Genomic DNA, 14,177 nt, shown 5'->3' on the forward strand with positions numbered 1-14,177 from the left:
GCAAAGATAAGTTCGTCAGAACTAGAGTGGAAGATATCAATAAACTAATACCCAATGTCAAATGGAATTACGTTAAATCGGAAGAAAATCCAGCAGACGTGGCTTCAAGAGGGATATCACCGCAAGCTCTTAAAATCTGTGAAATTTGGTGGAGAGGGCCGAATTGGCTATCTATAGATGCACAACACTGGCCCACTCAAAAGGAATCGGAAATGGTTGTGGTATCCACATTGATAAAATCCGAATATCTGCAAAACCATCTTTTATCAAAGTATTCATCGATCGACAAACTTCTTAGAGTAATGGCGTATGTATTACGCTTCATAACAAAGCTGAGAGGAAAATCGCAACAGCCTTCACATCTTACGGTGGGGGAATTAAAGCTAGCGAAGATTGCTGTGGTAAAGATACAACAACAGCTAGATTTTGGACACGAAGTCAGACTACTCAAAAACAAAAGACCTTTAGAACCAAAGAGTAAGTTGCAGGCGCTAAATCCGTTTTTGGATAGTGATGGCGTACTTCGAGTTGGTGGACGACTACAAAACGCAATGATACCGTATAATGTAAAACATCCAATTATACTGGATAAGTCACATTTGACTTGGTTAATTGTAAAGGATTCTCACAAAGAAACTCTGCATGGCGGAATTAACATTATGAGAACTTATATTCAGAGGGAGTTCTGGATATTTGGCATACAAAAATTCTTAAAGAAATATTTAAGGGAATGTATTGTATGCATACGATACAAGCAAGAGATGTCCAGTCAACTGATGGGAAATTTACCAGTTTATCGAGTAACGGCTGATTACTCGTTTCAAAATACTGGAATAGACTACGCCGGACCGTTCCAGATTCGCTGCTCAAAGGGAAGAGGTCAAAAAACGTATAAAGGATACATCTGTGTATTTGTTTGTATGGCAACAAAAGCAATACATTTGGAAGCTGTTAGCGACCTTTCGTCAGACAAATTCCTGGAGGCTCTTCGACGGTTCTTTGCAAGACGAGGCAAGAGTGAGAACATATACTCAGATAATGGAACAAACTTCGTAGGAGCTTCAAGAGTATTGGACAAAGAATTGGTAGCTGCCATTAAAAACAATAATGAGTTAGCACCTACACTAGAAAAAGAAGGCATCAAGTGGCACTTTATCCCCCCGGGAAGCCCCCACATGGGAGGTTTATGGGAAGCCGGTGTAAAATCAGTGAAGTATCACCTTAAACGAGTTATTGGTGAAAACAGCTTTACATATGAAGAATTTGCATCACTGCTATGTCAAATCGAAGCAGTACTAAACTCGCGCCCATTAGTCACTGTAAGGAGCGAAAACGATGGTGAGGAAATATTAACGCCGGGTCATTTTCTGGTGGGAAGACCTCTAATTGGAGCTCCTGAACATTTTGACGAAAGTAAGACAATCAGCTCTTTGGATAGATGGAAGCTTATTCAACGCATCAGAGGTGATTTTTGGAAGAAATGGAAAGAGGAGTATCTGGTGTCATTGCAACAGCGAACCAAATGGCGCCAGGTAAAGCCAAATCTGAAGGAGGGACAGTTGGTTCTTATAAAACATGAGAACACTCATCCTGCAAGATGGCCAATGGGAAGAATCATTAGTACGACTAAAGGACAAGATGATAAAGTCCGGGTAGTCACGGTTAAAACAAGCGATGGGGAAGTAAAAAGATCGCTAAACAAGATCTGTCAACTTCCTGTTAGCGAAGCAAAACCAGCTGGAGCTGCAACGCCATCTAGAACGGAGTCAATGCAGCTACGCAAGGACAAGAAGCAGCGAGTTCCAAAAGGCAAAAGGAATGGCACTGGAAGCATAGCTACTGTGCTATGCTGTTTATTAATGTTGCAAGCTACAACTGCTACAAAAAATTCTGAAGAAATTCCCAAAGAACTTGGGAAAATTTACGACATCGACGCAAAAGCTGCAGTTATGGTAAACAAAATTGGTAAAATTGAAGTCGCTACATCCAGTTGGCAATTATTGTTTTATTATGACATGCAAGCCTATTTTGATGTCATAAAACAATCAGAGGACTTCCTGGAAAAATTCCGCCTGGTTTGCGAAAAAATGGGAGACTTCAAGGACTACTGCGATTTCTTCGGCACGACAATAAGGACAAAAATTGACAACATAAAAGAAAAAGACAAAATACTACGGCACCGTACCAACCGAAAGAAAAGGTTTATACTATTCTTTGATATCGGAAATGCAAATAGAATACAGGAAAATATGCAAACGATCATAAAAAACGAAAAACATCTAATGGAATATGTTGACAATCAAACCTCGGTCATCAATGCCACGGAAGAATTAGTAAGAGCAACTACGATAGAAGCAAACCGGAATTTGGGAAAACTGACCCAACAAGTCAATATTATTGCAGAAACCATGAAGGAACACTTTATGGTATATAAGGAGTCAATTAAATTCCTTATGTTATCAAATCAAGTGCGAAACTGGATTGAAGAGGCAGAAAGCCTACAAGCAACAGCGATCTCAATGGTAACGGACATTAGTGAAGGAAGAATTCATCCTACACTAATTGCGCCTAACAAAATGCTGGAGGAGCTCGAAAAAGTTAAGCAAAAATTAGGACGAAAACAAATGCTACCGGGTGGAAATTCAGTTATACAATTACCACTGATCTATAAACTGATGAAGGCACAAGCTATGTTGAAGGATAATGTCCTCTGCATTGAAGCAAAATTGCCGATATACAACAATCAGAAAACGGATCTCTTTGAAGTAAGCCCAATTACAAATTACAATGAATTCTAAATATTTTGCGTTCAATACAGACATAAACGCATATCACCTAATGTCGGAAATGGAAATTAACCAATGCAGACAAGAGGATTCGACAACATGGCTTTGCGAAAATAATTGGGCATGGAAAAACGCGGATGATCACTCTTGCGAAATATCTCCATTGAAACCAAGCAAGGCACACTCATGCGAAATGATGGAATTCCAAGGCAATTCGTTCATCAAAGAGATAAGTGGATCCAACCGTTGGCTATTTAGACTGTTTCGGAATACAACAGCTAATATAAGATGCAACGAACAGCATCAAGTTATAAGACTGCCCAATCAAGGCATTATACAACTACCTGCAGGATGCACAGCAATATTAGGGGATACAACAATAATTACTCCTCAAAAAGTAATTTCGACAGCGTCTGAAATGTCTATCTTTCCCAGTTTACGAATTATAGATGACAAGGAGACATGGAACGTGGTCCCGCTGAAGCACTTGATTGTCAACAACACTAATGAACTACAAAATCTTCAAATGCGCATCAAGACTCTGAAAAATAACAAAGTACACATTGATGACTTGATTTTCCACACGGCAAGCGGACACTCGGCTCTAGCGTTGACAGCGATTATCATAATTATAATGGTCATTTATATCCGGAGGCAACGCATAAATGAGAGACAACTACTGGCCGTACACTTTTCCCCCCCGGAGAATGTCTAAAGATGTGTTTAGACATGATAAGTAGACAAACTATAAATATGTTCTATTTATGGGCTGCAATAAACATGGAATGGGACAACATAAGTGGCAACTACAGATAAGTACGATTGCAGGGGTCTATTGCCGAAGTGTTAAGAGATATGATCACGCGGGAGGTGATTAGCGCGGTCATAGGTCACAAATATAGATTTAAGATAAACCTCAGCTGCATTGACCAACGCAGACTGCAGCGTCTTACAAGCGCTGCATTATATAATTAGATGATAAGAACCTATGTAAGAATGAATAAAAGGCGATGCCCTCGCAGTAGCGAGTCAGTTAGATTCAAACACCCGAATTGAACTCATTAAGTGTACGCATTAGTTTATAGTGTGAACAGTAAATGTTAGTTTATCTCCCTTATTATATTAAAGATTTTTAAATCTTAATATATATAAATCTCGTGTCACAATGTTTGTCCTCAATGGATTCCTAAACCACTCAACCGATTACAATAAAATTCGCACAACATGTGCAGTTCGATCCAACTTGAGAGATAGGATAGTTTAATTCTGGAAAAGCGCCATTTTTAAAACATAGGATGTCATTCTTCTATGCTCATTTCGTTTTATTTAATTTATGAGACAAACTTTATTTGGTTCATAAATAAATTGTAACAGCAGGCATTTGTTTTTGAGGTGGTAAGTTGAACCAAAGACATTATTCTAATGTCTTTGGTTGAACTGTGTTAATTATGTGTACCGTGCATTTGAGGTTAAACTCACCACTTCCACCTTCTTCGACTTCCTCATCCTCATCCTCCTTCTTCTTCATCAACTAGAAGATACACTAGCCGAACGCAATAAAGCAAGAAGACTAAAGCATCAACAATCACGCAGGTTTTCAGAAGAAGGAGGAGAAAGACGAAGAAGGAAGAAGAAAAAGGTAGAGGAAGGAGGAGGATTAAGAAGATGGAGGAGGAGAAGGATTAAGAAGATGGAGGAGGAAGAAGGAGGATGAAGAAGAAGAAGGAATAAGGAGCATGAAGAAGTCAGAAGAAGAAGGAGGAGGAAGAAGAAGAAGAATGACCCATAAAAAATCTCTGGAAGAATTAAACAGAACAATGCAAGATCTACGTCGCAATCAACAAATTTTAGGTGGTGCAATAATATTTTTGTCAGGAGATTTCCGACAAACATTGCCCGTCATTCCACGTGCAACGTTAGCGGATCAGGTCAATGCTTGCTTGAAGTATTATTTCCTGTGGCGATATGTCCAAAAATTTACATTGAAAATAAACATGCGTGTTCAATAGCACTATGATCAATCTGCAGAACGGTTTTCGAAGCAATTATTAGAAATCGGAAGTGGCAAAGTTCCAAATACAAATGGCTTGATCACTTTGCCAAACAATTTTTGTACAATTCTACAATCTAAAGGGGAATTAATAGAAAGCGTTTTTCCAAATATAATTCAAAATCACAGAAATCACGATTGGTTGACAAAACGAGCAATATTGTCACCAAAAAATGTACATGTCAATGAAATCAATTTTCACATTCAAGAAAAATTGCCAGGCGCACTGATATCATATAAATCTTTTGATAGCGCAATGAAAGAAGATGATGCAGTGAATTACCCAGTTGAATTTTTAAATTCCCTAGAACCGCCTGGTATGCCAACGCATTTTTTGAACTTAAAAATCGGCTCATCAATTATTTTACTACGGAATTTAAATGCACCAAAATTGTGCAATGGCACAAGACTGGTTGTAAAAAAATTGATGCCGAAAGGAGAAATGGTGCTCATACCGCGTATTCCGTTGATACCAACAGACATGCCGTTTGAATTTAAGCGACTGCAATTCCCAGTGCGTCTATCATTTGTCATGTCCATCAATAAGGCACAAGGACAAACGCTTCAAGTATGCGGGTTGAATTTGGAAGAGCCGTGTTTTTCTTATGGGCAGCTATACGTTGCCTGTTTAAGAGTTGGCATTCCAAACCCTTTATTTGTATTCGCTCCAAATGGACAAACGAAAAATATAGTTTATCCAAATGTTTTGGATTGAAAATAACAATTTTCAAATAAAATAAATGACTTTCATATAACAAATTTTTCACTGAATTTTAAGACTGCATGCGGCGAAGCGCACAGGGCCAACTAGTTTATTTAATAAACCTTTCAACTTTAAAGTTTTCTCCTGACTTAATCTAGTCGCAATTTTTAATTGGTTCTGGTTTCCTTTGAATATACAAATTTTAAATTTATATGTTTTGTCAAATGGGTAACTGTGCTATTTTTGTAATATATAAATGCTTGTGCATTTTTCGTAATTATTAGAAAAACTGTGTACATAAAATGGTTGATTCATTTTAAAAATTCTATTGATATTGCTAAATCTTCACATCTCGTATTTTGAATAGGAAGACAACAAATTATTTTTATTGATCATATTTATCGTGGAACCTTTGTTGGTTCTAAAATATTTTGATTTTGCTCGCCGTTAATTTGGACGGGTTGTACCTGTTTTTGCCCTTTATTAGTGAACCCAAGGTATTGTTGTTGGTTATAATACTGTTGCTTATACCATAATAACTGGAATAAATACTGAAATTCTTCGTATTAGTGCGCGTCTTGAAATCAAAATTCGTCAATAGACATTTTGGTCTGTCCACAGTCCTATGGTCTTGGTCATTTAGTAATCTGAAAGTTAGTATTATTAGATCTCGTAGTTCGGTTGTTGTAGTTGGGGGTATGTATATCCTCTAAAATGTGCTGTTTGAGGATCTTGGATTTTATTGTAATATTGTGGGAAAGCAGTTTTGGGTTGGGTCTGAAATAATTCTGGTCCACATAGGTTATTTGTTAGGCAACTGCAGTGTATAGGTGGGTCTAAATGGTTGCATGTATTGATTAAAATGGAATCTTTAATTGCTTGTGATAAATAAGAAATTCTGGTTGGTAACCTTTCAGGTGTAATTTCGAAATCAAGATTTGACGTCGTCTTTCAATTTGCAGAATGCGCTCAGATTTCCTTTATAAGGTGTCTCCCTAAAGTTCTTCAGTGGCTTGTAGTTCGGTATTTGGGGTTTGAATTCTGCGATTAGTTTTGCTTTGAGGGTAGGCCAATCTTCGACGTTCCAAAGATCGTGTTACGTGTCCGTCTAAGTTCCTTTCGATGGATCCAAGTAGCATCCACTGTTGTCGCACATCGTTAGTTTGGTAGACTGAAATCACGTAGTCCACTCTGCTTATGAAGGTGTGGGGGTTCTGGATCACCCTTAAATGGCATTATGTCTCTTAGCTGCCGATGGGCTTCAGCAAGGTTGTTATTGTTCAACACTACGATTTGGGGTGCGGCAATAATTAGTTGTGCCATTTTTATTGTAGATTTTTAATTTTTATTGTTTTAGTAAATATTTTTTCAAAATGTTGTTTCATTTTTATTTTAATTTAACTTATTAAAGTATAAAAGTTTGTTAAACTTAACATTGTAAACATATTTATAAATTTTGTTTTATTTTTATTTTGGTTTAATTTATTAAAGTATAAAAGTTTGTTTAACTTAACTTTCGTAGAATTTTAAATGTTGGTTTTAATTGGTAGTTCCCTTTGGACCTAATGTTTTATTATACCCGTTACTCGTAGAGTAAAAGGGTATATTAGATTCGTTGAAAAGTATGTAACAGGCAGAAGGAAGCGTTTCCGACCATAGAAAGTATATATATTCTTGATCAGGATCAATAGCCGAGTCGATCTGGCCATGTCCGTCTGTCCGTCCGTATGAACGTCGAGATCTCAGGAACTACAAAAGCTAGAAAGTTGAGATTAAACATACAGACTCCAGAGACATAGAAGCAGCGCAAGTTTGTCGATTCATGTTGCCACACCCACTCTTATGCCCACAAACCGCCCAAAACTGCCACGCCCACACTTTTGAAAAATGTTTTGATATTTTTTCATTTTTGTATTAGTCTTATAAATTTCTAACGATTTGCCAAAAAACTTTTTGCCACGCCCAATCTAACGCCCACACTTTTGAAAAATGTTTTGATATTTTTTCATTTTTGTATTAGTCTTGTGAATTTCTATCGATTGCCAAAAATCTTTTTGCCACTCCCACTCTAGCGCCCACAAACCGCCAAAAACTGTCAGTGCTGAAGACTCCTTCGCACCTTCACTAGCTGAGTAACGGGTATCAGATAATCGGGGAATCCGACTATAGCGTTCTCTCTTGTTTTTATTTTAGTTTTCTAGTTCCAACAAGTTTATAACATTTTATGTATTAAATGTATACCACTTCCACTTTTTGTGTTGGACAACCGAATTGAAATTATAGTCCAAGTTGAAGGGTGTTCGTGTCTTTACGTTGGGAAATTTTACGAGAACTGGATTATAAAATTGAATTTATTTTTCACGCGAGGTTCTTTTCGAATACTTTTTGTGTCCTACCGACTGCGCCAGTGTAGAACTAATGTCAGTTGACTAAGGATAAGTAAATAAAAAAAACTTGGAGAAATAGTTTTCACTTCTTTATTTCTTTGATCTCAGCCTATGACTAAATTTTGTGCTGCCCTTTTGTTTACATTATTTCGGGAGCGAGATTGCCCGCTTGGAATATTGATTGTGTACAATAATTGAAGATTTAGAGTGCCGCTTAGGGAGAGCGGCATCGCGTGCTCCGGATGTGGATTTTTTACATTGCGTGCAAGTTATCCAACCCGTAAACATAGCACTCTATCCCAGTTTATAAACAAATTTTAAATTTCGGCATTTCCTTTGTCTTTGTTTTTGTCATTGCCTTTGCCAGCGCCTAGCTACCCGCTAAGATAAATAATCAAACTCTAAAAAACACAGCTTCTGCTTGGAGACCAAACCATGGTCAACTTATTGCGCTTCAAGCAAACTGCATCGGTCAGCATAATTGAATTTCACGATGCAGAGAAATAATTTCGGCACGAAGCCGAAACATCAAGCCTAAACATAATTGAAAGTTCAAGCACTTTTCAAAGAAAAGCTTCTGGCCGAGGTTGATTGGATCCGGATTTAGAATCTAAAAGCCAGTCTTTTTCGGAATCGGATCGAGAACGATCTAAGATATAATCAGATAATAGTGTCTTGTAATATTGTATAAGTTTAAAAAGTTTATCACCAATAAAATATTAAAATAAATAATTTTCTAACAACAATTATAATTGGCGCCCGTGGGGCGGTGTAATTCAAAAGTTCTAAATAAATATTAACGATAATAACTTAAATATAAAACGGAACTCGCGCCGCCAACAACCAATACTTTTAGAGGAAAAATCAAAATATCCTCATTAATCCAACGACATCTAACTACTGTGACAGAGATCGTGGAACAACTTAATTGGAAATTTGTGACACCACAAAAAACCCAGCCAAGCGCTATATATAGCGGGCGGCTGGCCTCAGAATGATCAGTAGGTGGTCAGAGTCGACCGAGGTGGAAGTCACCAGCGAGCAGCAAGATCAGGACCAGGATCAACAAGTGGTAACTATTGGAGAGTAAGCTCAACCCCTAAGTATATACCCGCCCTAGCTGACTTCAGGGTCCTGCTTACGTCTATACGGTGACTTCAGGGTCCTGCTTACGTCTATACGTTGACTTCAGGGTCCTACTTAGGTCTATACGTTGACTTTAGGGAAGACCGCGTCCCCGGACGAACACGCGAGGTACGAAGAGCCCCGCTGTGGAAGCCGGACACTAGGCCGAGGGAGCCCCGTACAGTTCTACGTAATAGTTGTAACCAAGAAAAGGAATGAATAAACTCTGCGTCTATATTTAAGCCTAGTTCAGGTTAACTCTGCGCGTTATCACTGGGACTCGGGTTGTAATTCCTCTCTAGCACCACTATCCTGAAACAAAGAAATTTCCTGGACGACCCTGGCCAGCCCTGACTACCCGAGGTACGTCTGAACGTCACAGATGACAAATTAATTAATGCAATAATCCAATAAAAAAGTTAAAAACAAGAGAGAACGCTATAGTCGGGTTCCCCGACTATCTGATACCCGTTACTCAGCTAGTGAAAGAGCGAAGAGAAATTACAACACTGACTGTTTTTGGCGGTTTGTGGACGTTAGAGTGGGCGTGTCAAAAAGATTTTTGGTATATAGAGTTAAATTTACAAGACGAACAAAAATGTGAAAAAATTTCAAAACATTTTGTGGGCGTTACCGTGGGCGTGGCATATATTCTTTCTGCCGATCAATAGAAATTGACAAAACTAATGAGAAAATGAAAAAATATCAAAACATTTTTCAAAATTCTGGGCGTGTCAGTTTTGGGCGGTTTGTGGGCGTTAGGGTGGGCGTGGGAAAAAGTTTTTCTGCAGATCGATAGAAATTTACATTACTAATAAGAAAATGAAAAAATATCAAAACATTTTTCAAAAGTGTGGGCGTGGCAGTTTTGGGCGGTTTGTGGGCGTTAGAGTGGGCGTGGCAACATGAATCGACAAACTTGCGCTGCGTCTATGTCTCTGGAGTCTTATTATATGCTTATATGCTTATTCTCAACTTTCTAGCTTTTATGGTTCCTGAGATCTCGACGTTCATACGGACGGACATGGCCAGATCGACTCGGGTATTGATCCTGATCAAGATGGTCGTTTATATGGTCGGAAACGCTTCCTTTTGCCTGTTACATACTTTTCCACGAATCTAGTATACCCTTTTACTTTACGAGTAACGGGTATAAATAGGTGGACTGAATACTTTATACAAATTACAAGAACACGATACTAAACAGAACTCAACAAAAACAGAACTCAACAACAAACACAAGTAAAACCAAACCAAAATCTATAACCAAAATATTCAAAAAAATAATAATAAAAAATCAACACCAAGAAGGAAGGAAGAGCAGAGAGAAATCCCCCGCTACAGCTGAATACAACAAATTTTTTAAGGAAGACTCCAACAGAAAATAATCAGGACAAATAAACTGAAGGAAGACTACAACGGAAAATATCGTGAGCAGAATAAAATAATATTAAGTCTTTAAAACAATTAATAAAACAAGATCAAGATACAGGGAATACTATAAAGTGTATTAATAGCAAAACATTAAATGTTGTCATGTATTAATATAACTTTTATTTAATTCATTTTTTGAGTGTTTGTTTAATAAGTTTTCTTAACATAGCATATTCGGGTATTCAAAGAGAGATTCAGATTGAGACTCAGACTGAGACTGATTTGTACTTAATCTTAAAGAGTCCAAGCTAGACAAAAGCAATCCGTCGGCGCCAGCAGAGAAGCCGTCGGCAGAGACGTTGCATTGTTCTTATGTTCTTTACTTAGGCAGCGAGAGCGCCGCTGTTTCAGAGAATCATGTGCACATAAAGATCGAGCAGTCGCGCATGTTAATTATGCCGACTCTGCACTCCTGGTCTTAATAGCATTCTTGTGTGGTCAGATTACTGAGCACTTGAGATATGCTTGGGAATTGAAAAGTCTTACATAAACATTGTTGCACAGTGCAGTGCTACAATGTGATTGTTCCCAAGGTTCTAATTTGATTCAGTATTTATTCGATATGTATGCACATCACAAAAGCCTTGAAAAAATTAAAACTTATTTTAACCATTAATAAAAGAAAACAATCTTGAAAATGTAATAAAAAGTTTTGAAGATTTAAATTTAACAATGGCAACCGGAGGTTCAGCACAAATCCTTTTTGCGGGCGGGATATCCAACGCCAGCAATCTGACAATGGAATTAATTAACTGATTAATAAGTGTACAATTGAGTAAAGTGATCAGAACATTTGAAGGGATAGAAGGGCAGATAACCGCTAGCAAAAATATAGGGGAAGATTATAAAATCCAAACAATCGACCCAACTATAAAATGTGACACTACCCTAGAGGTAGTTAAATCTTTACCAAAGTTCACGGGAGAAATAACCCAATATGTAGGCTGGAGAGAAGCGGCAGAAACTGCCATGAGTCTGTATAAAATTCGAAGCAAACAATATTATATCGCTTTAACAATTCTACGTAATAAAATCATGGGAGCAGCAAATGATGCTCTAACTAACCATGGTACAGTTTTAAACTTTCAAGCAATTCTTATAACGATAAAAGACCAAGCCATTTTCTCCAATCAGAATTAAGCATAACCTTTACAGAATTCTACAACGTAGTAAACAAGAAAATGACATTACTGATAAATAAAACCATAATGACATATGGAAAAGAGAGTCTAACAACTGTCGAGACCAATTTTCAAATAGATATTATGGATTTAGGAATGAAAATAAAAGTCAGGGAAATAACTTAAGATAAAATGTAATATTCCAGACAGAATAATTATAACAATTATAATATTAATAACAAGAGAGAACGCTATAGTCGAGTTCCCCGACTATCTGATACCCGTTACTCAGCTAGTGGAAGTGCCAAGGCGAGTCTTCAACACTGACAGTTTTTTTCGGTTTGGGGGCGTTCGAGTGGGCGTGGCAAAAAGTTTTTTGGCAAATCGATAGAAATTTACAAGTCTAATACAAAAATGAAAAAATATCAAAACATTTTTCAAAAGTGTGGGCGTGGCAGTTTTGGGCGGTTTGTGGGCGTTAGAGTGGGCGTGGCAAAAAGTTTTTTGGCAAATCGATAGAAATTTACAAGACTAATACAAAAATGAAAAAATATCAAAACATTTTTCAAAAGTGTGGGCGGTTTGTGGGCGTTAGAGTGGGCGTAGCAACATGAATCAACAAACTTGCGCTGCGTCTATGTCTCTGGAGTCCGTATGTTTAATCTCAACTTTCTAGCTTTTGTAGTTCCTGAGATCTCGACGTTCATACGGACAGACGGACGGACAGACGGACAGACGGACGGACGGACGGACAGACGGACGGACAGACGGACATGGCCAGATCGACTCGGCTACTGATCCTGATCAAGAATATATATACTTTATATGGTCGGAAACGCTTCCTTCTGCCTGTTACATACTTTTCAACGAATCTAGTATACCCTTTTACTCTACGAGTAACGGGTATAATAACAGAATGAATAATAATTGGAATAATAACCAGAATAATAATTGGCCGCAAACGGAACTTTGGGCGATTCAATTCTAGCTTCAAAGCGAACGGTCGTGTTTTTTTTCTGCGCTCCGAATTTATTTTTGTTTTGCTAAATCCAGCGGTGGAATTTAACAAATTCTTTAATAATTCAATTTCGTAATCCGTACTAGTTAAAGTTCCGTTCGCTTCGCGAGTGAATCTTTTGTGATATGTGCATTATTTTAATAAATTAATTCATTCTGTTCTCTTTCTGTTTTGTTTACTCTCTCTTTCGTGCGTTGTCCGTAGTGCTGTTTGGTGTTGTTTTTGTACTTAACTGCACGGTGCACCCGCTCTCTCGCTCTCGCTCACAAAATCCTAAAGTGCACACTGCGCTCTTGCGGTACATTTTCTGATTTTGTCTTTTGGTACAGTGGTCAAAACCCAATTAAACATGGAAACCAATGTTGTCTGCTTCCATAACAAATGCCGTCAGGTAATAAAGCCTGAGTCAAAAATGACCTGTTGGCTATGTGATAGAATGGTGCACACTAAGTGCGCTGGTTTTAACGGCCGAACAAGTGATGACCTAGCTAAAGGCCCTAATCTAAAATACTGTTGTGATACTTGTCTAGGAGTTGCCAATGAAATGCAACTCTTAATGCGCCAAACTAAAGGTGGCCTGAAAGGACTGATCAGCAGTTATGGCGTGGCTAGAGATAGTTTTCGTCAAGCTGATGATCTTCTTTCTGCGCTTGATTCACAATTTAATAGCCTCAAACTATTAGAAGAATCTCCAAAGCGCAAGAAAGCCGCTGGTGGTAGCCTGCCTAAGGGGAATGCCCCGCAACCTTCGGCAAGTGATCAACAGGACTCCACAGCTGATCAGTTGACGAAGAAGATTCCGTGCAATCCGATCAATCGGTTGTGGAGGGAGTCCAGCCTGGGATTGCTACAGATACCGTTTTGTCCGCACTCAACCGGTTATTCCACCCGTCCAAAATTGTTTACCACCACAAAGCAATATTGAGTCCGGACTACCGGCACAAGTTGGCACTTCAGAAATACAACCCGCAGTGCCAAAACCCCTCTCGGTGGTTCCACTAAAGAAACAAATTTTTGTTTCTCGGCTTTCCCCTGATCAAACATCATCTGATGTACTGTCTTATATACAAGACAAAACAAAAGTGGACAACATAAAAGTGGAAATATTTAACTTTTCTTATGCTAGGGACATCTCATCTTTCAAGATAACTGTCCCAAATGAGCTATTCTCAACCATATGTTCCGGTGATTTTTGGCCGGAAAGTATGATTGTGAAAGAGTTTGAAGAATAGACAGAAATACAAAAAAAAACAACTAAAAATATGAATTGACACAGGCGCCTCTTCTTACTATATTAAAAAAGGAATTTATAAAAATAAAAAAGAATTATCAATTTACAAGGGAGTATCTACAGTTCATGGATACTCAATTATAAAATATTACCATATACTAACCATATTTAAAGCGAAACATATACATATTTTATGAAATAGAGGTTTAGAAACTGACTAATTAATTGGGTACAATCTATTAAGGAAAATTGGAAATAAAACAAGAGAGAACGCTATAGTCGAGTTCCCCGACTATCTGATACCCGTTACTCAGCTAGTGGA

General features: G+C 38.0%; 1 protein-coding gene across 1 annotated transcript in view; it reads left to right on the forward strand.

Annotated features, from left to right (window-relative positions):
* LOC122614396 overlaps positions 1-14,177 on the forward strand; it is a 40,207-nt gene that overhangs the window by 3,469 nt on the left and 22,561 nt on the right. The gene's annotated exons all lie outside the window — the stretch shown is intronic.

This window comes from Drosophila teissieri, chromosome 2R (genome assembly GCF_016746235.2).
Source record: "Drosophila teissieri strain GT53w chromosome 2R, Prin_Dtei_1.1, whole genome shotgun sequence".
In the NCBI taxonomy this organism is placed as follows: Eukaryota; Metazoa; Arthropoda; class Insecta; order Diptera; family Drosophilidae; genus Drosophila; species Drosophila teissieri.